Source organism: Miscanthus floridulus, chromosome 8 (genome assembly GCF_019320115.1).
Source record: "Miscanthus floridulus cultivar M001 chromosome 8, ASM1932011v1, whole genome shotgun sequence".
Lineage (NCBI taxonomy): Eukaryota > Viridiplantae > Streptophyta > Magnoliopsida > Poales > Poaceae > Miscanthus > Miscanthus floridulus.
The window spans coordinates 188674675-188699010 of record NC_089587.1 but is presented as its reverse complement, the minus strand read 5'-3'; the positions used below and the strand labels follow the sequence as shown (position 1 = coordinate 188699010).

Sequence of the window (24336 nt, the reverse complement as noted above, 5' to 3'; positions counted from 1 at the left end):
CTAATCGGCCTGTGTCTTTGAGGATTAGTAGTCTCGAGCCGTAGATAGAATGGAGGCTTCACCGGGCTCAAAAACATGGATCCACAACCACCGATGTCAAATCTAAGGACCTGCTTAATGTTGACGGTCAACCCGAACAGCTGTGTTACCACTTCCATGCCTGCGGAAAGACCAAAATGCAAATGGAAAAGGACCAGAAAAATGCTCCGTATCCACGCCACTGCAACAAAGAAGATGGAGACAGAGAATCCGGGCGTCTATGTCTGAAGAAGCTCTTGTTGCCATCCGCCAGCCACCAAGAGATAAACTGAGATTCAGACACATGATGGCGTGGCAGACGCGTGTCACCATTTTGGAGCAGACCGGGGCACGCATACCTCCTGCATGGGATCCACGATGCACCAGCGGGGCCCAATGCACAGTAGCGGGGCCCCACAGCACAACAGATGGGCCCCACCAGCACCGAGCAACTCGGCGGTGTCGTAGAAGATCGGCGCGGCGGCGGAGGCCCCCGCCGCTTCCTTTCCCTTGGCGGACGACAGCACCGGCGAGTCCTTCAGCGGCCGGGAGCACCGGCGGAGCCATGTATTGGCCATAGAGGGCTCCGGCCCCCCCTTGCCCGGTAAAAAAAAATGAGGATGTATGCTGTGGGATTGGATCAGAGCATGAACAAGCTTTTAAAGGGTAGTCAGGCGTAGGATTCTAATAAACATAGACTAATAAACTTCCTAGTTATGCATCGCGACTCGATGGCTTGCGTGACCTGGGCACAACTGAGTCCTTGCCATCGAGTTACTCTAGGAGACTCGTGGCATTTGGAGTCCTCGTCCCAAGGCTTAGTGTCCGCCCATTTAGTGCGCCTTGTTTCTTGTGACCTTTCGGGGATTTGAAATATGTGTCGTTATACCTCTGGCTGAGGTACGTACGTACCCTTATTCAGGTATTGGTCACTCCTCTTCCATAGAAAAAAAATAGTTTAGCTTTTTGTGGTGTTTGCTATAGCTTCTCGTCACTTCTGCTATCGGAGCCGTGTCAAATAGCCCGTTAGCCCACGGTTAGAAGCACGGACGGAGCTATGTGGGGTCAAAGTGGGTCCTGGCCTCTCTTGTTCCGGCTGTATCACTCTAGAGGTTTGCATGTCACTGCATGCATGTAATTAATTCATGCCTCTCTCGTACCATGCTTGATGTTGTTGATGAATGGATCATAGCTTACAAATATATAAATCCACACATTGTTCATTCTTCTTTGACAGAATTTTAATTGTTCATTGCAGTCTATATAGATAGAACTTGAAAAAACAAAGATTTTTCACAGAATTCCAATAGTCTATACTACTATTGGTAATTACTGTAGCTGCGTAGCTTTGAATTGGCCCCCTACACATTCCTGCAAGCTCCGCCACTGGCCGGGAGGAGACCTAGACGTCCTCCGTTCGCCGCCGAATCAGGGACTGTGGGCGCCTGATTCCCGCTTGAACATCTCGCTGGCTCGCATGCACAGCTGACCCGGTCGGGCGCTGCGCGGCGAGGGGCGCCTAGCACGGTGAAGTTGCCAGCATCGCCTGCGACGGCCTCGCCAACTCCGGAGCAGGATCCCTCGCGGAGGAGGAAAGGCCTGTAGCAGCCTTGGTGCTCCAGCGGGGTCGCAGCAGTCCGCATGAAGGCCGTGATGGGTAAAGCAACGCCGGATGATGAGTACGGCACCGCCTCACCGCCCACCGACGGAAGGGACGAGGACGGCAGCACCGCAGCGGCAGTCACGTAGGGCCGCATGATGGCGTCGTAGTAGTAGTCGGCGCTGAGGTTGAGCGGCACCTTCATGCTGATGACTCTAACGCCGACCGGCTTCACACGCAGCGAGGCTCCAAGAAACGCCGTGACCACCAAGCTGGAGCTCGACGGGCCTTTGATGGTTGCCGAGAGCAAAGGTACACCAGGCGCCAGCACTGGCAGAATGGACAGCATGGTGGCCATGAAGCTGTGCTGCGACTCTTTCTTGTAGGCCTTCAGGTTGCACGCCATGACGTTCTTGCAGTTGCAGCACCCGAGCGTATGTAAAAACGGCACCATGCTGTCTTTGCATCCACCAAGCACGCAACGAAGAACAAGGTAGGAAGAAGAGGACTTTATCTTCGTACTCACCTCATCGTTCCGGTGAGGACCACCGCCAGTCACCATGACCGCAAGTAGCCCGCCCATCACCGAAAGGATAAAGATGAGGAGAACCTCCGTTCTCGACACAGAACCCATCCCCGGTAAAGTTATTTAACAAACTAGACCTAAGGTACCTGCTGGACGGGAGAGGTGGCCAGCCCACCTCCCACAAGCCACCGGCGAGTTCGCCTGAGAAGCCCTGGGAGGGGGCCGGAAGCTGGAGAGAACTGGGAGACTGAAAGAGGAGGAACCGGCAAAACGCCTACGATAGCGTGCACGCAGTTGACGCGCGGTGGGAAGGGGCACGCAGTTGACGCGCGGTGGCCGCGTGCACGCAGCGTGATTTGCTTCGTGGTTGTGGCCTGTACACAAATGGGCATCCTCTTGGCGCCATTTGTGCTTGTGCTTAGTTCTTCAATATGATGGTACTTTTATGGGAACTTGAAGCAAGTTTGTGTTGGAAAATGATTGCTGTGCAGTCCTAACTATTTCTTTAAAGTGTCATACTGCATTATGTTCTATTAGGTTTAAAGTGGCTCCTCTCAAGGTTCCTTTCGCCAGATTGGTGGTTCAGTCGACTGAAACATCAGCCACATTTCAGTCGACGGAACAATAGGAAAAGTGAAAAAATAAAGTACTGCAACATCAAAAAAACATATATTGCAACATCGAAAAAATATGTGCTGCAACATCGAAAATTATGTGCTGCAACATTAAAAATTATGTGCTGCAACATCGAAAATTATGTACTGCAATATCTCAAGCAGTAGTACTGCAACATCGTAAAAACATCTGTTGCAACGACCGGAAAATCCCATTGCAACATTTGGAAATCATCTGTTGCAACATCTCAAAAACACCCATTGCAACATGGGAGGAGAGAATAGAGACCCAGAGCTCGTCGGAACCCTAGCCACTGCCGTGTCCCTCAGATCTAGAGGAGGAGGATGGCTCAGATCTAGAGGAGGAGAGTTCAGATCCAGAAAAGGACCACCTACCTCATAGGAGCCGCCGCCGTCGTCCTCGTCTCCGGTGTGGGCACGGGAGCTGGGTCGCTAGGCAGCGCGGAGTCGCATGGAGCTCGCAGAGGGGGAGGGAGGGAGGGAGGGAGGAGAGGGGAGGAAGGGAGGGAGCGCCGACGGGCGGGCGCGACAACGAGGTGGCGCGCGGCATTTCCTAGCGAGCATGCGACGCGCGGCAGCAGAATGGAGAGGGCGACGCGAGCGCTGCGGGACTCAAGAGTGAGCGGTCGAGAGGAAAAGGGCCGGGAGCGGCGTGCGGCAGGTTGGTTCAGCGCGGGCGTGTCCGGGGCGTGCGGCGGGTTGGTTCGGCGCCGGTGCGTCCGTCGCCCATCATATATCATTATCTCCAATCTTTCAGTGGTTTGACACGGCCCCGTTCGGCTTACCTTATATTCGGCTTATTCGGCTTCTTTTTTTTCACCCGGAACCGTGTTTTTCTCTCACAACATTTTAGCCAGAAATAGTGTTTTCAGTCACTTTCAGCCAAGTTTTAGCAAGACGAACTGGGCCATATAATCTAATAACGATCACCAATATACGTATAACATACGAAGCTTTATCCAAGGGACCAGAGTCCAATTAATGTCTGGGTGGTGGGTACGTACTACGTACGCTAGCTCGCGTATCGTTCTCGTGGGTTGCCTGCTCTGCTCTCAAGCTGATTGTTACATTGTTTCTGCGTTTCCAACTGGGACGATCCTATCATCACGTCACTCATATGGTAGTGCACCTGCACCAACTATGTGACGACGCTACACCCCAACTAATCCCCTACGTTCTACTCGCCACGTCTTCCTATATATGAACACCCCTCTGCTTACTTCGTATTTCAGAAACCACGTCCCGCACTGTGTATTTTTTCAGGGCCTGGCTGCAGATAATTTACACCGGCTCAGCTGCAAACTCTGCAGCGCGGAAGGAGTTCAGAGTGGCCAGATAGAAGGCACCGAGGCAGCTGTTTCAACGTAGGACATCTGTCGAGATGAACTCTGGTATCAGCCTGTTCGTTTGGCTGGGATGGATCGTTGCTGGATTGTGAAGAAGTACTGCTGGCTGGTTTGGTGTGAGAGAAAAATACTGTTCCGGCTGGAATTTTACGATCATTTACGAGGCAATAAGCCCAGCCGATCAGACTGGTTCATAGCGCGCACTCAAATGACAAACAACGGGCAACATATAATTTGGATATTTTTTCTCATGGATGGATGCTAAGATGGATAAACTACCATGAACATATATTGGAGTATAGGAAGGCAGCAGGCTTGATGATACCATTGCTATATTGAAAATTTGTTGTAAGGTTACCCATCCAAGTTATATATACGAAGGCTCAATAATAACATTACTGGTGAGTTCGTACATAATTTGGCAAGCTATCTATTTAGGATATAAATGGCGCATATTTCTTCGAAAAAGTGAGAGACAGGCATTTATATGACACAATGTCACATTTATGGAAATTCGAGATTAATATTTTCTTCCTCTTTCTGCTACTCCTAATATTCGTTTTCTGTTTTTCTAAAAAATGTATGACACCCTAGAGTAGTATCCCTCCCAACATGGGCGAAGAAGACAGGGCCGGTGCTGCTGGCGCTGCAACACGACGAAACCTATTTATAATACGCCACTGAATTTGGTCATCTGCGCCACTGAATTTTCTGATTACAATTTGTATTATCATAACATGATAGGTAGTTAGTTTCAAAAAAAAACATGATAGGTAGTTAGCACATCCCTTCCGTCTATTGTAGCTTCCTCCCTGCCTCCCAAGGTACATGGGAGCATGGTTGGGGCAGAGCCATGGTGATACGTAGGCCCTGTTCGTTTCGCTGAAAAAACAAATTGAAATATTGTTCTGGCTGATTTGTTGAGAGAGGAAAACACTGTTCTGCTTAAAAAAACAAGCTGAAAAGTATGGATTATAAGACAAGTGAACATGGCCTAAGACATAATTTGGCCGTGTCTATTCAGCATGTTCGGTTGGTTGGTTCGTATCGTTGCTGGTTCGTGAAGAAGTACTGTTAACTGGTTTGTGTGAGAGAAAAATACTGTTCCGACTGGAAATTTACGATCGTGTGCGACAAGCCACAGCCAAACGAACAGGCTGATTAGCTATGGCAAATTTGATCCTTCCATCATTAGCAGTCCGCTAATCCATCGATGGCCCCCTAGGATTTTATACTCTCCGCCATTAAACATAATCGAAAGGACATGGACCTAAACGCACAACTAAACAAACTCTCTGAAAGTCTGAACTCTTAACTGCCTGTCTCGATACTCTCGCACTGTTGCACAATTCCCTTCTATTCTCTGAACTTTCTGATCCCACCGCCACTCCTCCCTTTCGCCTCTCCCTACTACCACTCCCCGAACTCACGGCATTGCCCCTCGTCGTCGGGTAAAGCGGAGATGGAGGCCGCGCTGGAGGCGGCACGCGCCAAGGACACGAAGGAGCGGCTGGTTGGCGTGGAGCGTCTGCACGAGGCGCTGGAGGCGACCGCGCGGCGCGGCCTCAGTGCCGGGGAGGTGACGTCCGTGGTGGACACCTGCATGGGTCTCGCCAGGGACGGCAACTTCCGCATTGCTCAGGGAGGGCTCCAGGCGCTCTCCGCCGCCGCGGTGCTCGCCGGCAACCGCTTCAAGATCCACCTCAACGCGCTCGTGCCCGCCGCCGTCGAGCGCCTCGGCGACGGCAAGCAGCCCGTCCGCGAAGCCGCGCGGCAGCTCCTCGTCACCCTCATGGAGGTCAGTTGCTTCTTAGCTGTTGCCTTTCAGAGAGAGAGAGAGAGAGGAGGAGGAGGAGGAGGAGGAGGGAGTTTGCTTTGCTCGCTTCAGGTTGTCGTTTAGTGGAAAACATCAGTAATATGTTGGCTGAAGGCCTGCAATTTCGCGTGCTTTGATATTGTGAATTGTAGTCTTGTATGCTTCGGATGGAACTATGAAACACAGGCGCGGCTTTGCCGCGCCCTCCTTTGTATATACTTAGGGTCCGTTTGGTTGGGCTTTTGGCTTTGGCTTTTGGTCCCAAAAGCCCAACCAAAGGGGCTGCTTTTTTAGGTGGCTTTTTCAGAAACAACTGCTTTTCCGTAGTACAGTTTTGAAAGCTGGTTTGATCCTGTTTTTGGCTTTTGGCTTTCTGCTTTTCGAAATTGGTGGAATAAAAAGCTCTTCCATAGTTGTTTCAAGAGAGATAAAGATAGAATGTATATTTTATACTTGTTTAACCAAATAGCTTTCAGCTTTTCTACAGCTCACAGCCCACAGCAGCTTTCCCACAGCCCACAGTCCACAGCAGCTTTTTCCCACAGCCACAGCTCAACCAAACACACCCTTAAGCTGTTGTGCCTAGGTGCTATTTTGTTGTTATGATTTTAGAAATGAAATCTAGCTATATGATCTTCTATATTTCGCAAGACTAATCAAAACTTAGCAAATCTATTTCACATGTTTTGCCCAAAGCTCTTTATCATCGTCAGGTCTTATTAGAATCCATTCGATGTCAAAAGAAATTGTCTAAGATGGATCACAAAAAATATAACTCAGACACGTTTCTGACCTGCTAGTACTATGGTTGGTTTATGTACAGCAATCGAAGTTATTTCACATATGAAAAAAAAATGGTACTGTTGACTCTTAGGTTCATGAGGAAGTAAAGTATTTTCAAAACTATATTCTGTTTTAGCACCATTGAATAGCATTCAAGCACGTGATACTTATCAACCCTATGGTTCATCCAAATCTTGCTCCTGCAGAGTGAGCATGCTTGTTCCATTCCTCTAAATTTCTTTGATGCTTGAGGCGCACTAAAGCCAATTGCCCAAGCCTCCTTTTTTTTTTACATCCATGAGTAGAGGTTGATTTGGAGGTATCTTCCTTTCTGCAATTGAGAGAGAAAAATCCATAATCGGTTCGATGAGATCTAGGGATGGCAGGCAAGATAATGCTTAAAATCTATTTTGATTGCTAATACCATGATTAAAATCTTCAGTAAACTGGCCTAAGTCTTCATGAAGGCGTTCAATATGGCTCTGTATCTGTACAGTAATGCTCAAAGTGCTTACAATTAGATATCCACACAAGCATATGACACCGAATAAAATGGCGAGATTGTAAAAATTGGACTCTCAATTTTAGGTTGATCCGCATTCACCAAAATCGTATTATTTCTACACCGGGTATAACAGCTGTTAGGCTTATGCAACATCTAATCTTATATATATGGTGGCATAAACAATATGATCAGTCTCTTTATATTCAAATTTAATTTCATCTTGCTGATCATTTTCTATTAGTTTTCAGTTAGTACTCATATTTGAATCTGTGGAGCTTATAATACAGAACATATTGGTAAGCACAATGATTTAACCCTAGGAAATTTGTTTAAATTTTAATGTGCTGTTGGAGTTCATTGGAGAATAAAAACAAAACAGGAACTAAGATAAGTACCAAATATAAAATATCAACTACCAAATATGTAATTTGTGTATTGTTGAAAACAACCAATATCAAAAGCTCCTTAAGCCATTGGATGAAAGGAAATAACAGGAAGGTATCAGTACCAGGTTATACGCTTGGTGTGCCATCAAGACTTTCTAATACTTTCTAGAAACATGGCTTGAGCTGTGCAAAATTAGAAGCTACGTGTTGTGGCCTGGTGAACGTGGTCTTGTGAATGGTTGAACACGTGGCAAGGTAAGAAGTGCACGTTACGTGGCCCTGTGAATAGCTGGTGAATGTGGCCTTGTGAACAGCTGGACACGTGGCAAGATAAGAACGTTGATGTCATGGGGCAACTTTCGTACTAGTAAAGATAGGGTGGTCTTTTATTTTCGGGGGTACTGCTGCTATGCATGGTTCGAGCTAGAACAGAAGTTGTATTGTTAGCATTCTGGTGACTGTGGAATGTGGATTGAATTTTGCTGTGGTCTGCATTCTGGGCTTGAATGTTATGAATTTGAGTTCCGAGGACAATTAGAGTTTTCCGTTGGCTCCAAAATGGTCAACTTTGCTTACTTGAGTGTAGGATGGAGATTTGGAAAATAGGTGTACCTGAATGGTTACTGCATTTTGCATTTCAGTGGTACTTTATTATCGTCTTGTAGGGTAATCTTAATTCATGAAATTTATTTTAGGGGCAAGAATCAATTTTTGGCATGATGAGCTTATGAAACGAACAAGTATTTCCCTTTTTTTGGGCACCATCTCTATTTTGTCATAGTTGGATGCAGCTTTTTGATAAGTGAACATCTCAAAGTTTCAAACCAATTTTTACTATCCATTTTACTTGAGAAACAAAGGACAAAACCATGTTAGATAATCTACTGCTTCATTATGTGAACACACAGCAAGGGAAGGCGGTGCCGAAAAAGCCCCCTGCTGTGGTACTGTAGCCGCTGTAGAGGCAGGCGCCGAATGGCTCACCTGTCGTACTGTAGCCACATGCAGAGACAGACGTAGAAGTCAGTCCTGCTGTGTTATCTAGTCACTGTTGCAGCAGGACAGCTGTACTATGACTAGATGAGTAGAGTTGTATATATAGTTTACCACTGCAACTCAACAAAGAGAGTTCAGATTTGCCATCTTCTATACAGGGCTCCGGCCAACGCTGGTGCTTGTACTGTGTGTGTGCGCTCTGTTCTCCCTTTCTTCTTCTACCTCTGACCATAGTGTGTGGTCGGACAACGTCTGTCGTGCTCGGCCGTGGTCGGCAAGACTGGTGAGTGGTCGACTCACCTGAGCCGGTGATCCTGTGGGCCAACAAGTGGTATCAGAGCCGTACAAGCACCGTCGCCGGATTAACCGCTGGCGATGGCGAACGGTTCGGAGATGGACGACAGCAGTGGCACTGCTGTGGCTGCCCAACCACGACAGGAGGTCGTTGTTAGCACGGTGCGGGAAGTCAGCAGCACCAGTTGGCCGACGCTGACTCGCACCAACTATGGAGAGTGGTCGGTGACCATGAAAGTAAAAGCTTAGAGCCCGACGGCTCTGGAATGCTGTTGACAAGGGCACCAACAATGAGAAAGATGACATGTCAGCGTTGGAGGCTATCCTCGCTGCTGTACCGGTGGAGTAAAGGGAGCCGTTGGGGGCGAAGAGTGTAACAGAACCGACCAATTATACGAAATTAAGTAAGAAAATCATCCTCCAAAGCAGACGATTTAGCAAACTTAAGCCCGTATAACCCGGTAGTCCGTGAAATCACGAAGGATTTCAAACCAACTCACATACCAGCCAAGATCGTAACAATTTTAGCGGTCACCATCACATATTACATAAAAGTTCATATCTCAGATACATCAGAGTTTAAACATAGTTATTACAAGACGAGTTCAAATAGAAGTAGCGGAAGTCATTTGTTCAAAACCACACACACTCACACGGAGTTCAAATACAGTGCCAGCTAATGATCATCTCCAACAAAAGCATCAGACGAGACGTAAGGAATGACCATGCCCATGGTCCTAAGCATCACCCATCGCAGGATAAAGGCAGTTGATACAGTAGCCGTAATACATCTGCCCATCTGCAACAAGTGGGAATAAAACCCTGAGTACGAGAAGGTACTCAGCTAGACTTACCCGACATAACCAAAAAATAAGTGACACCAATGATTATGAAGGGCTTTATAATAGGGTAGCTGACTCCTTTGCAAAAAGAAACATTTTTAGCATTTCAAGAACCTTTCCAAAAGCATTATTGTCAAGTTAATTATTATTAACCTGTCGACTAGATTTGCACCTATACTAGAGCAAACATGTGATTAACAATTAATGATAACCCATGATCATCAACAACTTCCATAATGTCATATTCATTATAACTGTCCAAGTGTTCCATCAACATTACTACGATGAAGTAACTCAAGTCAAGTGCTCACTATCCAGGAGCGATGGCGATTCGAATCGATTCCTAACCAGCTGGTGATTTATTCCTTACACAAACCTCACTCACCCGCTAAAGTGAGGTATCGGTCACCGAGTCAACTATCCAGGAATCTTGAGTTTGCCAAGAACCATATGTACCCGGGGGCCGACCGACTACACTTTGGTCTTATCATCTCGCCCCCGTGTCCTACCACACCTGCTCTGGCACAGTGCGCTACGGGCAATCTACTCGGCCCGAATAATCTCCCAGCTTCGCGGTCGAAAGGTACTTTATTCGGCCAGCTAAATGTAAGGCATGCGTTCAACATGACTCGAGGCCCAACAATGGTCGGTCCTTAATCGACACAGACGGAAAGCACTACAGTTCAAAACTCTGCAAGTCTCCGTCCGGTCTCAACTTCATTTAACACTTAGTTATACCATGACTACATAGTTATCCAAACAGATCCAGGTAACCACCTATAGCTCGCAGGTGACAGGAAATCACCCGACTTCTAGCGGTCTAAGCCAGCTAAGCATTGACTCGACCGTGGATACTAGGGTAACAAGGATATAGTATAACAAAGGTAGACAAGGTATAATGCAGCAACGGTTGCAAACAACTCCTGAATGTAATGCATCAATTAAAGTAAAGCATTTAATTAATAATTGCAAACCGGGGAGAGAAATGCTCCGGGGCTTGCCTCTCTCGAAGGAGCTCGGGCGGTGATCGGGGCACTCCGGAAGTTCCTCAACGTCCTCCTCGTCGGCTTCGGTCACTTCCTACGGCTGCACCTCGAGCTGCTCCTCGGGCTCCTCGGGTATGACGGCTAGGTTCTCGGTTTGCGATCCTGTATGATGCAGGTGCATAAGTGCTTTATGCAAAAGGTGCATCGGATGAAATGAACACAATGAATATGCTTGAATGCAAGGTAGTCAATATCATCCAAGAACATATACTACAAGCACATGTCATCTACTGCATTCTCTTCTACTATTAATATGCTGAGTCAACACATCTCATTAAATGCTTCAAAGATACACCAAAGCTTCACTAATTTCTTAATTATACATAAGGCAACATTTGATTAAACCCTAATTAATAATAGGTTTGAATAGCAACATCTATTTTTATAGCTTAGAAAAATCTTAGAAATTTACCATAGCACAGTACTACCCTAAGTAGTCTACCATCAGATTTTTATGGTATTTGGATAAGTGGATTAACCTACACAAAAATAGCAAGCTATGGCATGATTATGAACATGAAAATACTTTGTACTGTGAAAAGTGTCAAACAACAGATGAAATATTTTTCCTATGTTCTACACAGCAAATAATCACTGTACAAAAATTATCACAAGCATGTTTTATACAAATTTTGCTCTCTAGTAAAAATAATCACAATTTTTCTACAGGACATGCATGGCATATATTTTTCCTAGGAAGTACATTACACAAGAAGAATAACACACTTGGAAGCATATTTTTCTGAAGCATATAGGTTTTACTACACATTTTACAAGATATCAGCAATATCAAGGATTAAATAAAGCTCTACAGAAAAGTATCTCAAAATTGACATGCAATATTTTTATCATGTAGATCTGGTGATAAGGAACCTAGCAAAATTTGTTTTAACAAATTTGGAGCCAAAATGAGTACACAAATATTTTCCAAAGTATTTCTCTTTCCAAATAATAAAAGAAAACTGAAAACGTATTTTTCCTATTACTACTGGGCCGGCCCATGGAAACAACTGGCCCACGGCCAATTTCGGCCTGCGCAACCGAGCGAAGGTGAAGGGCGGCGGCCTGGCTCGGGGCTTCGGCCCACGGCCATCCTGGCCCAGCTCGGCCGAGGTGAAGGAGCCACGCCACACCGGCGTTCCAGACGCCACGGCGGCGCGGGCGCTGCCAGCGGGCCGGCAGCCGTTGCCGGCCAGGTCCGGGCAAGCGGGCGTGCGCGTGGCGTCCGCAAGAGGGTGACAAACCCGAGCAGGCTACACAAAAGGATGGAGGAGGGAAGGAGGACGCATTTCCACGGCGAGGCAAAGCACGGCGGCGGCATGACCGACGGCGGCGAAACGCACAAGACGCTATACCTTGGCTCAAAAGGTGTCACTGCCACGAGCACCAGGTGTCGGGGAGCGAGGCGGAGCGACACGTGCTTGATTGTGGGCAATGGTGGAGCACCGGCGGCGAATTTTGCCAGCGGGGCTGCAGTGGCGAAGACGGCGCGAGAGCAGAGCTCGGTGTGGGCGAAGCAGAGAGGCAGCGCGGGAGAGTGAAGTGGGGAGCGCAGCGGGGTCAGCAGATGAAGGCGAGCGTGTGGAGGGCGAGGCAGGCTAGGGCTGCCGCGTGGCGTGCGTCGCCGGCGCATGGCGGCCACGCGGCGAGCGCGCCCTGACGCGATCGGACGCGTACGCGCGGGAACAGGCACGGCGCGGCGCTGAGGCAGGCCGGGTGAGCGGGCCAGCGTGGGGGCAGAAGGAAGACGGCGCGCTGGCGTGGGCTGGGCCGAGGCGCAGGCGCGGGCATGGGAGGCTCGCTGGGCCGGCTTCGGCTGGCGGGCCAGAAGTGAGGCGGCGGCCCACGAAAGGAGAGAAACCCTTTTTCAAATTCTATTTTCAAGGAGTTTTCAAATATCAGTTTTCCAATACCCTTTTGAGCAAGAAAATGACTTCTTTTGAAAATGGCCCAAAAATAAAAGTTGCTTAGAATTTAATCCTCTACAACTTTGCTTTAAGGACCAACTAAAAATTTTGCATAGATTTTGAATTGGGAAGTAAAAGCTAAATAGGGAGGATTTTCGACCATTTTCAATAAAGATTTCAAATGCATATTTTGTCAAAAGTTTGAATACAAACTTTGCTCCAAAAACTATGCTAAATAATTCTAGATGATTTACAATTATAGCCAAACATGTTGTACTAACCTAGCAAGCATAATTAGGGCAAAAACAACTCTAAACAAGTGTATGCAACATTCATGTTTCACGAGCATGTTTCATATGTTTCGAAGCATGGTTTCAGTTATTATTTACATGATTAGGCATGTATGATTAGGGTGCTTGATGATGCATAATTTGCATGATTTGCAGTGCCTAAATGCTGGCATAACACCGGGGTGTTACAAAGAGCTCTGCTAAGGAGGCGTGGGAGGCTATTGCGGCGATGCGCGTCGGTTCCGACCGCGCAAAGAAGGCGACGGCACAGCTTTTGAAGCAGGAGTACGCCAACCTCAAGTTCAAGAATGGTGAAACGGTGAAAGACTTCTCCCTCCACCTACAGGACGCTCATCAGCAAGCTGAAGAGCCACGGCGTCACCATCGATGAAGAGGAGGCGATCTCCAAGTACCTCCACTCTGTGCCGGCAAAGTACATCCAGATCGCTCTCTCCATAGAGACGATGCTGGACTTGTCCACCCTCACCATTGAGGATGTGACAGGCCGTCTATGGGCGGTGGACAAGCACCTAGAGCAGGCGACAACAACGAAGGACAGCGGCAAACTGCTGCTGAAAGAGGTAGAGTGGGCTGCTCGGAGGAACTCTGGGGTAGCCTCCTCCAGCCGCGGTGGTGATGGCAAACACCGCGTCAAGGCTTCTTCAGTGAAGAAGAAGCAAGTCGACCCCAACGCCTATCGGCGCTGCGGGAAGATGGGCCACCTCGGACGTGTGGGCGCCAACCAGGAGCAGCGGTGGTACCTGTACTCTGGTGCCAGCAACCACATGATGGACTCCAAGGCATCCTTCTCCAAGCTCGACGATGATGTTACCGGTATGGTGAAGTTTGGTGACGGCTCAAGGGTGGCTATCCGAGGGTGCGGCACCATCATTTTTAGGTACCAGAATAGGGAGCACCACATGCTAACGGTTGTATATTACACCCTGCAACTGCGTTCCAGCATCATCAGCATTGGTCAGCTGGATGAGCGCGGTAGCGAGGTACTGATCAAGGACGAAGTCCTTAGTATCAGGGATCGGGAGCAACGACTTCTCGCTAAGGTGAAGAGGTCCCTGAATCGGTTGTACCTGTTCGACCTAAAGGTAGAGCAGCTGGTGTGCCTGGCGGCAAGGCACACCAAGGAACTGTGGCTGTGGCATGCCCAGTTCAGACATCTCAGTTTTGACGCACTTGGTCGGCTGGAGAAGATGGTTCGAGGGCTACCCCACATCAAGCACGGAGGCGAGCTGTGTGACAGCTGCCTGGCCGAGAAGCAGAGGAGGCTACCATTCCCAAAGGTGGCCAAGTATTGCGCGAAGGACGCTCTCGAACTCGTCCACGACGACCTCTGCGGGCCAATCACGCCAGCTACAAACAGTGGTCGGCGGTACTTCCTCCTGCTCGTGGATGATTGCAGTCACTACATGTTGCTGCAACTCTTGATGAACAAGGACGAAGCGGCGGCGCCGATCAAGAAGTTCAAGATGCGCGCGGATGCCGAGAGCGGCAAGAAGCTCCGAGTGCTGAGGACTGATCGCGGCGGCAAATTCACTTCGGTGGAGTTCATTGTGTACTGCGTGGATCAGGGTGTGGTGTGACACCACACCGCGCTATACTCGCCACAACAGAATGGCGTGGTGGAGAGGCGGAACCAGACGGTGGTCGACATGGCTCGATCCATGATGAAGGCCAAAGGCATACCGGCAAGGTTCTGGGGTGAGGCGGTGACCACGGTGTTGTTTATCCTCAACCGCGCTCCGACCAAGGCCTTGACGGGCAAGACGTTGTTCGAAGCTTGGTATGGGCGCAAGCCGAGTGTGTCCTTCCTCCGGACATTCGGCTGCATCGGCCATGTTAGGAAGACAAAGCCGATCCTCATCAAGCTGGAGGATAGGAACACACCGATGGTGTTCCTGAGCTATGTGAAGGGTACCAAGGCATACCGGCTCTATGACCCACGCGGAGACAAGGTGTTTGTCTCACGCGACGTCGTGTTCGATGAGAAGGCGGCTTGGGACTGGAACAGTCCGAGCATGGGGGAAGCTGGCGGCTTCACCAGCACTTTCGTCATCGAGCACCTGGTCATCCATGATGGTGGAGATGCTAGGGAAGAGGTGCTGAGCACTCTGGGAGGGGTGCCGAGCACTCCAGCAACAGAGCCGAGCACTCCTGGGGCGATGCCGAGCACTTCGGGAGGGATGCTGGGCACTTAGGGAGGAGTGTCGAGCACTCCTAGAGGGATGTCGAGCACGCCAGGTGTGGTGCCGGGAGGTTCTGCAGTGGTGGCGATCACTTCAGGACGGATGTCGAGCACTCCCGTAGCGGTGCTGAGGGGTCTTGTAGTGGTGCCGACCACTGCAAGACGTGTGGCGAGCACTCCGGGAGGGGTGCAAACCACTCCAGGAGTGGTGACGAGCTATCCAGGAGTAGTGCCGAGCACGACAACCAGGGTGCCGAGCACTCAGGCAGAACAGGGAACTCCATCGATGCCGATCGAGTTTGCCTAACCTCCAAGTGACATCACTGAGTTCGTGGATGCCTTCTACGAAGGTGAGGAGGTGCGGTTCTGCAGGCTGGATGACATCGTCGGTGGCACAGGGCCCTCAGGCCTAGCTAGTCGGTTGCTCAATGACCAAGAGCTGCTGCTCGTCAGTGCAGAGGAACCACCCACGCTTGCGCTGGCGGAGCGCGACGAAAACTAGCGACGGGCGATGCTGGAGGAGATGAAGGCCATCAAGGAAAACGAGACATGGCAGCTCGTCGATCCACCTCTAGGATGCCGTCCGATCAGCTTGAAGTGGGTGTATAAGGTCAAGCGGGACGAGCTCGGCACCATTATCAAGCACAAGGTGCGCCTCGTAGCCCGAGGCTTTGTTCAGCGCGAGGGCATCGACTTCGAGGAAGTCTTTCGCTAGTAGCGCGCATAGAGTTTGTCCATTTGCTACTAGCCTTGGCAGCAGCAAAGAACTAGCGCGTCCATCACTTGGACGTTAAATCGGCCTTCCTCAACGGTGAGCTGACGGAGACGGTCTTCGTCAGGCAACCTTCAGGTTTCGCCGTCAAGAGAGCAGAGCACAGGGTGCTCTGACTGCGCAAGGCACTCTATGGGCTGTGGTAGGCCCCACGAGCATGGAATGCCAAGCTTGACACCATGCTGGGCGATCTTGGGTTCTAGCGGTGCGCAATCGAGCACGCGCTCTACACGCGGCAACGGGGGAAGGAGGAGCTCATCGTCGGCGTGTATGTGGATGACTTGATCATCACCGACGCGCGTACGGAGGACATTAACAGCTTCAAGCACGAGATGGCGGCTCGTTTTCGAATGAGCGATCTCGGTGCACTCCTACTACCTCGGCATCGAGGTGAGACAGGAGAAGGAGAAACTCACGCTCGGTCAAAACGCATATGCCTCGAAGCTGTTGGAGCGAAATGGCATGGCTGAGTGCAAGCCATGCATGACTCTGATGGAGGAGCAGCTGAAGCTGACGAAGGCCAGCACCGCGGCGAAGGTGGATGCAACACTCTACCAGAGCATCGTCGGCGGTCTGCGCTACCTAGTCCACACGAGGACAGACATTGCGTTCGTCGTGGGCTACGTCAGTCGCTTCATGGAGGATCCCAGAGAGGATCACTGGGCTGCGATGAAGTGGCTACTACGCTACGTCAAAGGGATGGTGGATCAGGGGATCATCTTCCCCAAGACCAGCAGGAGTAGGCTGCAGCTCACTGTGTTCAGTGATGCAGACATGGCAGGGGACATCGACGGGACGGCGGAGAACCTCTGGAGTGCTCGTCTTCCTCGGGTCGTCTCCAATTTCATGGCTGTTGCTGAAATAGAAGATGGTGGCATTATCTACGTGCGAGGCAGAGTACGTAGCGGCGGCCACAGCAGCATGCCAAGTTGTGTGGCTGCACCGGCTGCTGGGCGAGCTGACCGGTGCGGAAGCTCATCCACCAGCACTGATGATGGACAACCAGCCCATCATCGCCCTCGTGAAGAATTCGGTTCTGCACAACCGGAGCAAACACATCGACGTGAAGTTCCACTTCCTCAGGGACTGTGTCGAAGGAGGACAGATCGTCATCGAGTTCGTCAAAACTGGTTGGCAACTCGTGGACGTCCTCACCAAGCCGCTCGGACGTCTTTGACTCATGGAGCTGAAGGAGATAATTGGCATGGAGGGGGTACAAGGGATAGCAGTAGGATTAAGGGAAGAATTATTAGATAATCTATTGCTTCCTTGTGTGAACACACAACAAGGGAAGGCGGCGTCGAAAAGGCTCCCTGCTGTGGTACTATAGCCGCTGTAGAGGCAGGCGCCGAACGGCTCACCTGCCGTACTGTAGCCACATGTAGGGACAGACGCAGAAGTCAGTCCTGTTGTGTTATCTACTCACTGTTGCAGCAGGACAGCTGTACTAGGACTAGATGAATAGAGTTGTATATATAGTTTGCCACTGCAACTCAACAAAGAGAGTTCAGATTTGCCATCTCCTATACAGGGCTCCGGCCAACGCTGGTGCTTGTGCTGTGTGTGTGCTCTGTTCTCCCTTTCTTCTTCTACCTCTGATCATAGTGTGTGGTCGGACAACGTCTGTCGTGCTCAGCCGTGGTCGGCAAGACTGGTGAGTGATCGACTCACCTGAGCCGGTGATCCTGTGGGCTAACAAACCCCTGGTCCTTTTTTTTATAAATGAAGTCAAAAAATAGTTTCAGACTAAGAGCATCTCCAAGAGCCTTTTCAAATTTCACTCTCTAAATTATTATTTGGAGAGTCATTTACATAAAAATCGCTTTCTATATTTCTTCACTCTGCAACAGTTTTTCTATATCCCGTATGCACTCTAGAGAGTTATTGTCGTCTTCTATTTTTGGCTAGCGAGAAATCTGCAATAGAAGACGGCTATATTTAGATAATCATTTAGACAAGCTGTTTGAGGGTAGTTTTTCACCAAAATCTCTATTCCTAGCATTTAGGAAGTATTTAGAGAGTCTCTTGGAGTTGCTCTAAGGCAACAAGATGCCACACATAACTTTTTAATTAATTCGAACTCTTCTAATAAATGAAGTTCCTCGGTGTTCTGGTTTCGCTTTGTTTCCTCTATGGTGCATATCCCTGATATGGTGTTCTGGTATGGTATTCCCTATTGATTGTACCACGTGTCCATGTTAAAAATCAGTACCTGACAACCTTTTTGTGTGTACCATATGGATATCACTCAGAGTAAATTGAACTGATTTCCTTTTCCACGTTGCAATTAGAAAACGATATTCCAACCCTGTCTGTATCTCAGGTTTCTTCACCAACAATCATTGTTGAAAGAGCTGGAAGTTATGCATGGACTCATAAGAACTGGAGGGTGCGGGAAGAGTTTGTACACACAGTTGCAGCTGCAGTAGGGCTTTTTGCTTCTACAGAGCTCCCACTACAGCGAGTGGTTGCTTTCACCTGCATGCAAGGATGATTTCATTTTTTTGTTATCGAAGGTTATTTCCCTTTAGTTTGTTCCATAGTTGTTAAAGGTAAACTTCTTTGGCTTCACAGGTTCTACAATTGATGAGTGATTTAAACCAAAGTGTTAGAGACGCTGCAATCTCATGTATTGAGGTGTGTCACTACAGATATGCCATATAGTTTCTTTCCAATTCATAAGAAATATGTTGTACAAATCACACTTCTTGTTTTGTTTATTAATTTTATGTGTTTTTCCACTTGTGTCTAAACTCTCGCTATAGTTCCATTGTTCATACGCTTAGTGTCTTGTATGTTAGGTTTATTTCCATCTCACATAAGTCTAATATAGCAAAAAGGCAAAAAATCTGTACTTCTGTAGCTTGCACCCTTTTTTTCTGGTTGCTTTCTATTGCTCAGAACATCAGTCACACTCATGCTTAGTGCCTGTTCTCTGATATTTCATAACCACTTTATTTAATAATTTAGTATTAATTCCTTGTTGTGTGTTGCTTGTTTTATACTAGCATTTACTTCTGCTGTATATGTTGTTGCTATATTGCTTTCAAAAATGCATCAATGGCAACTGTTGATGTCCTGCACTTTACCCACACCCAAATATGCAATTTATTTGGCTTTCTCAAAGGCCTTAGAGTGGAAAAGGGTTCCTTTGGTCTACATATAAGTTTTGTTTTTTGGTGCTGGTGGTGGTGTGTGTGTGCGTGTCAGTGTGTGTTTGGGGTGGAGGGTGGAGTCATTTGTGGGATGAATGGCTGAACATATATTTTTTTTCCAGCATGTGATTCTCCCCAAAGACCTGCATTTTTTAAAGCACATTGTATGTAACTTGACTGCTTGCATTATCAATATTCACTGTAGGAGATGTACAGAAACATGGGATCTCAGTTCCATGAAGAGTTGCAGCGCCATAATTTACCTGCCTACATGGTAACCCATGTGGACTCCTTTTGTCATGTTTTTACATCTAAAGTTCACCATGCTAGCATATTGTGAATATCCTTTCTTTGCCTTGTTTGACATTTGCAGCTAAAGGAAATAAATTCAAGATTGGATAAAATAGAGCCAAATGCCCCCTCATCCGATGGAGCTAGAATGTAGTGTAAGGCCAAGAAATCTGTTAGTGCTCCAAAAAGAGGCAGTCCAAAGAAAAAAGGCATGCCAAGGGAACACACATTATTTGGAGGCAAGTTTTACCTTTAGCTTTCTGGATCATGTCATTCAATTTGTTTAGCACCATATACACAAGGGATATTAGTCTGTGACTACAAAGATTTCAAGTAACGGCTACCATATTTTATCTCTATTGGGAGTTGGGTGCGACAGCATCTTCTTTTTGGATATATAAGCTAGAAGCTTCTAGCCCCCCCCCCCCCCCCCCCCCCCCCCCCCCCGCCCAGTGGCAAAAAAAAACTAGGAAACAATGTATGTATTCATTTGAATTTTAGCAAAACTACCATTTCTGATGTTTTGTTTTTCTGTCACGTGTCACTGGATTTTGTGCTATCTATAGGTGATGCGGATATTAACAAGAAACCAGTGGAGCCCATATGAGTTCACTCAGGGAAAGAACTAGTTAGAGATTTCGAAAAGATTGCATCTGCCCTTAATCCAGAGAAGGACTGGTCTATACGTATTGCTGCTATGCAAAGAATCGAAGCCTTGGTATTTGGAGGTTGGTATTTATCAGTTATCACTTATCACCTGTGTCCTATATTAGTACTATCTAGTATCTACATTTGGTTTGTCAATGAGTAGCTTTGGTTAGAACATATAGATGCCATGGAGGACTTGAAGTTCTTGAAAAATGTACCAATGCACTAACTGACAAGTTATTAGCACCTAAGTTCAGTAATGTTTTAAAATTTAAATTTTTTGAGTCAACCATCATGAGCAGGATTCAATTTTTGTATTTTTATACTATAAAAATGCAAGGTTTGGCATTTGAAATGAGATGATATGAAGCATGGTAAAATTGTTTGATATTAGAAATGGCCGTGGCCTTCTATGCAGTGCGATAGGTATAATGCGGACATCTTGTACGGAGAGTAAATTTTTTCAAGAAATCCAAGAACAATACAATCAATATCGACAAATTGACTTGAGTCATCATATATATGAATACAATATCAGCACTTTACAGTTGCAGTTATGCAAATGGAGATTCATGTGAGCCAGATACGCTAACACCATGAAACTGAATTGGACATTAAGTGGAACTGCCTCACATTTACTAACATAATTATAGAAGATAAAGTTTCTAATGTTGACTGTTCGAATGTAACATTACATACTAATTCTTACTAAACCCTTCTTGTTAACATGCTTTGCTTACCCTGTTTGAAACACTCCTCTGTTTATCAGGTGCTGTTGATTATCCATCATTTCTTATGCTCTTAAAACAGTTGGTTCCCCCATTGTCCTCTCAGCTATCTGACCGAAGATCCAGCATAGTTAAACAGGTAATCTTTTCTTGCCTTCTTGCCATTGAAGTATGAGCCTATGTAAGGAAAAAGGTAACAACTCCAAACATGGAAGCTCCACAGTGTAAGTCTAATGGAGCCTAGACATTAGGGAAACTTGATGTGTGAGTAAATTGTCCACTATTCCTTGACACGCTTGAGTAGATTTTATGGTGCATGATAGCACAACACTTGCAACATAAACAAGTATTTAATTACAATATCAAAGATTCATGGAGTGACTGCCTTAGAAAGGGCCGGGGTTAAAATCGACTTTTCGTGTGCCTTTCTGTTCCAAACAGACCAAATCCATGGTGGGCAGGTGGGGGCGACGAGTGGATTTCTTGTGAAGTACTGAAATATGGAAATGGAAATGTAAGATTTTGTTCCTACTAATGTCTGCTTGATGTGTGTTCAGAGTTCAGACACACTATTTGAGAAAAAAAAAGAGTTCAGACACACTACTAATGTCTGTTTGAGGTGTGTTCAGAGTTCAGACACAATAGGTACTCATTCAGTAATACACTGAGTACATGTTTAGCCCTAAATTTTCACTAATGAACAAAATACATCAGACTTGCACTCAAACAAAGCCATCTTGAAAAGCACATATTTAAAATCATTCAAAGCACCTTCAGGTTTGTGAGCCCTGTTCACTTGACTGATAAGCCATGGCTGAAAGTACTGTTAGCTGATTTGTTGTGAGAGAAAAATATTGTTCGTTCGCTGAAAAAGTATGGATTATAAGACAAATGAACAGGCTACTGAAATTCTATAGGCCATTGCATATATACAGTTAGGCGGGCCACAAAAAACTATAGTTAGGCCTCAAAAGACTATAGTTAGCCCTGTCCAAAATGCTATCTAACTAGTCTATACATACTAGAACTGAAGGTAATCTTCGGCACAAGTTAGAGCTGTTATGATGTGAGTAAAACTGCCAAGGACATTGTAATCTTCAGACTCCAGAGTTGCATCTCTGTTGCTGCCATCATTCTCCAGCTCAACTTGGGGTTGTACAGCATCATTTTTCTTTTTTCGCTGCCAATAAAAATTCAACTTGTCATGAAAACACTCTAGCATGCTACCAGCTTATCCAAATGCTAACTCCCTCTGCCTCTTGCTCTGCAAATAATTTTTACGATCATGACAAGTGAAGCTAAGGTTAAATGCTTCGCCAACTTGACGGCTAGCGATCTCATGTGCAGCTTTTTGCCATAAAATTTGCTTAAATTTGTGTATCTTTTTCTCACATCAAAGCCTGTACGACCCCCATATACCACCCAAAACTGCCAAGCCTCATCTGGATTTCGAAACATCAAACCAACTTGAGGTGTTCCCTTGTCAAGTTCTGCCATTGGCTTTCAAATATCTAACTAAATTTTCCTTGTCAAATTCTGTTACAAAGAACAAAGTTTACAGCAAACAATTACTAGCACATGATTGCAGATTTGCAATTTTTATCAAGCTAAACATAGATACTAGCTGGATTGGTACAGACTTTAGTAAAGAATAAGGGTCTGTTTGGTTGGGCTGTGGCTGTGAAAAAAGTTGCTGTGGGCTGTGAGCTGTGAGAAAAGCTGCTGTGAGCTGTGAGCTGTGAGAAAGCTGAAAGCCGTTTGGTTAGAACGACTGTGAAGCTGTAGGTTTGGTAAGAAATGTCTGTAATGCCCCTGAACTGCTAGGAGAATGCTGACATTTAAATTTATTGTAAAACATTGTTTTGTTCACTAATTCGCATGCAAATTACCATTTTAGAAAGGAAAAATTAATTTTCTTAAAGATTTTCATTCACCATTAACATATGGTCCGCATATATGAAATTATAGAATATTACAAAAGACATATGGTTCACATAATGATGTCCTTCTTCAACATAACTATCTCCCTCTCGCACTAACCAAAGCATCGGCTATCCTACTGCGAATGGTATTCATGGTGTCCTCATTCTCTCCGTCTTGATTGTCATCTTCTTGTGTGTCTGCCATTGCACTGTGTTGTAGCAGGTACTCCTCATCACCATCACATCTATCGAACAACTTGTCTTCCAAATTGGTGTCACGAATAAAATTATGCAATGCCATACAAGCTAGAATTATATGCTTCTGAGTTTGAGTAGGAAAACTTGGAATGCCCTTCAAAATACGCCACTTCTGCTTCAAGACCCTGAAAGCCCGCTCAATGACATTTCGAAGAGATGAATGCAAGAAATTGAACACCTCGTTCTTTCCTTGAGGAGCATGTCCATTACGAAGTCGAAACTCTTGTATATGGTATGTGCTTCCTTTAAAAGGAGCAAGATATCCTATTCGGTTTGGATAACCAGAGTCCATGAGATAATATTTACCTATAAAACCAAATCAGCAAAGCCAAATAACAATAGAAATATTGACAACCAGTAACGAAACATGCATACCTTTAGGAGGCATGGGAAATAAAGGAAAATTTGCTAACACATGGTTCAGGATGCGTGTGTCATGTGCAAAACCTAGCCAACCAGCAACCGCAAAAATAAACCTCATGTCAAAATCACAAACAGCTAGCACATTATGAGATGTGTAGCCATGTCGACATGTGTAGTTGACCACTTCGTCTGCTGGCACTGCTACTGGAACATGTGAACCGTCAATAGCTCCAATAGCTCATTTGAAATAAGGCCAGAAACGTTCCTCCTTGACCTTATCATGCTCAGTACAGAAAGTAGGATCTCTTGGCTTGATATTATCTTTTGCTAACTTGCGTAGACAATTCAGTACTTCATGAAATTTAGTGTGAACTGTCCAGAGTGACCGGGTAAAACGATTTTCAGCTTGTGAAAATGATTCAGGTCCTCCAACGATCCACAAGAACATTGCCAATGACTCCATTGATGATACATTATTAGTTGATGTTAAGCCGTAGTTCGAGATTAGCAAGTCATGCAGTGCCATGAAAACATCAGTGCTCATTCGAAACATCTTATAGAAGTACCTCGGACGACCCATGCATCTCATAACCCATTGAAGTCCAGTTTCTGGTGTTTCCCTATACTTTCCTTTGTGCAAATACCGCTCAGTGTATTGGTAACCCATTTCACCAGTAATCGCAGCCTGCTGCGACAGTTCTGCAAGAAGCAGTAGGCCCTTTTGTCCATTTTTTGCCAAATCCTCCATGTTGCCATCCATCTACATAAGACAGGAATCAAAACTCAGGAAAATATTGACAGCAATCAAAACACATACAATAATAGGGATGAAAGCAATCAAAATATTGACAGATCAAACATGGAAGCAATAACTCAGGAAAATATTGTTTCAGAGTGCAGGCAACATTATTTCAAATGGTTCTGAACATGGAAGCAAATAACTCAGGAAAATATTGGTTCAGAGTACAGGCAACATTATTTCAAATGGTTCTGAACATGGAAGCAAATA

The 24336-nt window shown here is 46.6% G+C and overlaps 1 pseudogene; it reads left to right on the top strand.

The window, feature by feature from the left end:
• Positions 1-5484: 5484 nt before the first annotated feature.
• Positions 5485-24336, top strand: part of LOC136477767 (CLIP-associated protein-like) — a 36366-nt pseudogene continuing 17514 nt past the window's right edge.